This window comes from Oratosquilla oratoria, chromosome 29 (assembly GCF_046742065.1).
Source record: "Oratosquilla oratoria isolate Oo_2021 chromosome 29, ASM4674206v1, whole genome shotgun sequence".
Taxonomy (NCBI): Eukaryota; Metazoa; Arthropoda; class Malacostraca; order Stomatopoda; family Squillidae; genus Oratosquilla; species Oratosquilla oratoria.
The window spans coordinates 50,539,298-50,541,797 of NC_134805.1; the positions used below are offsets into that span (position 1 = coordinate 50,539,298).

At 37.1% G+C, this 2,500-nt stretch overlaps 1 protein-coding gene across 3 annotated transcripts in view; it reads right to left on the reverse strand.

Moving 5' to 3' along the window:
• The window catches only part of LOC143040765 (histone-lysine N-methyltransferase SETMAR-like), a 414,260-nt gene that overhangs the window by 216,007 nt on the left and 195,753 nt on the right, over positions 1 to 2,500 (reverse strand). The window lies entirely within an intron of this gene.

The window sequence follows — 2,500 nt, forward strand, 5'->3', positions numbered from 1 at the left end:
GTTTTAAAATGGTTGGCCCTAGCCTTACTGAGGGCTTGATCCAGAAACCAAGGTGGATAAGCCACCTTCTCAAGTTGACATTTGATCACCTCAATCTCATGGTCCAATTTGTCTCCTGTTTTGGCCAATTTGTACATGGAGTATTTTGAGTGTACCCTTTTGCCCAGCATCAAACCGCCCGAAATGATTTGGCTCAGGTACGTAGACGATATCTTTTCGGCGTGGGATGACAGTTGGGGCCCATTTGAAGTGTTCCATGATAAATTGAACCAATTGACCCCGAATCTTAAATTTAAAGTTGAATGGGAAGAAGGACACCAAATCCCTTTCTTGGATATTTTGTTAAGAAGAACTGATGATAATTTATTCTTTACAGTGTACCGTAAGCCCACCCATTCAGGCAGTTATCTCCACTTTTTTAGCAATCACCCTGACAATGTTAAGAAAAGTGTTGCCTCTGGCCTTTTCTTGAGGGCTTTCAGGATTTGCAGTCCCCAACTTCTGGACCATGAGATTGAGGTGATCAAATGTCAACTTGAGAAGTTGGCTTATCCACCTTGGTTTCTGGATCAAGCCCTCAGTAAGGCTAGGGCCAACCATTTTAAAACTTCCGTCCCCTCAAGTTTTCACCGCTCCTTTAAGGACATTTTAAAATTCCATTTAATAATACCATCAGTTCTTCTACTAAATTGTTTCCTCATGAACGTCTCACTATTGCCTATCACTATCCTAACACCGTGCGTAAGCAAATTGTGAACGTTCAACAAAAACCGAAGGAAGTTGAGTCACCTGGTGTTTATTGTTTGCCCTGCAAAGATTGTGATTTGGTTTACTTGGGTCAAACCGGGAGAGACCTGAGCACTAGATTGGCAGAACATAAAAGGTCAATTAGGTATGGGCAAGAAAATTCGGCTGTATTTCTTCATGTCAAAAATAAGAATCATTCTTTCGACTGGGGTAAGGCCAGATTAGTGTTCAAGTCCCACTGCGGTTTCAGGAGGAAAATAGTCGAATCAGCATTAATTGAGGAATGCCCTAATATTAATATTTCTAAAGGGCAGTGGACACCTGATATAATCTCACGCGCAGCAGTAGCCAAGTTGGTGCGGACGCTACATCCTCCCCTCTCCTCACCTCCTCCCTCCTCCGCCACCCCAGTTTGCCCCGCGCCTGAGTGTGGTCAACTGTCCACATCTCTTCTTACTGTAGTTTATAATTCCCCTCTGTTCTCTATCTTATGTACTTTCCTGAAGAGGGCTACAGTTGATAGCCGAAATATAGGATTTTTCTTTATTCGAAGTTTATTCTTTCTCCGACTGTGGGTTCCTGTGTGTAATATATATATATATATATATATATATATATATATATATATATATATATACATATACACATATATATATATACATTATACATACATACATACATATACCAAGGCTTTTCCCCCCTTATATATATATATATATATATATATATATATATATATATATATATATATATATATATATAAGCCAATTTACCCAAGCGTTGCTGCGAGTTCGTGAATAATCCCTAACCTAACCATACTACACCTAACCTTAATCCTTAACCCTATTCAAATATTTTTTAAATGAAATATAGCCTTAAAAACTCCCCCTCCCAGGTTTTGCGCCCCCCCCCTACCCGAAGGTTGGGAAACCCTGGTTTGAAAATACATGCATACACAAACACAAGTATCATATACACATTCCTTTCCGTACATGGATGGGTGTGTGAGTGGATTGACAATATATGTGTATAGGTAAAAGGTGAAGAAATGTATCTTGTCTATTTATCTTGAGCATATGTACGATTATAGGGGTTTATTTGCAAAAACCTAAGAGGAGTTTGAGAATAATAAATTTCCACCCGTATTAAAATTAAATGAAAATAACCAGTATTTCAACATTTGGTGAAATTGTACAATCATTTTACATTTGCATGATTTTTTCTTACAAAAGCTCTCATGGTTTGTGGCAACAAAAATTTCACAAATATAAATAATATTTATGAGCATATACAATGGTTTGCTTAATTATATTAATTCTTATGTTACAAAAATAATACGCGACTCATGGGGGACTACAGTAGTGGCGTGTTTACTCACCATAAACCACCTAACTTTAACCCTTAACCCTAACCAAAACATATTTTTTAAATTAAATATAGCTTTAAACACTCCCCGTCCCAGGTGTGCGCCCCACCCCCACAAAGGTTGGGAAACCCTAGTTTGAAAATATATGCATACACAAACACAAATATCATTTGTACACATTCTTTTGTGTGCGTGTGTATGTACATGCGTGTGTGTGTGGATTGACAATAAATGTCTACAGCTAAAAATGTGAAGAAATGTATCTAGTTTATTTATCTTCAGAATATATATGGTTATAGGATTTTATCTGCAAAAACGTAGGAGTTTGTGAATGAATTAATTCCACCTGCACTAAAATTAAATGAAAATAAACAATATTTCTTAATT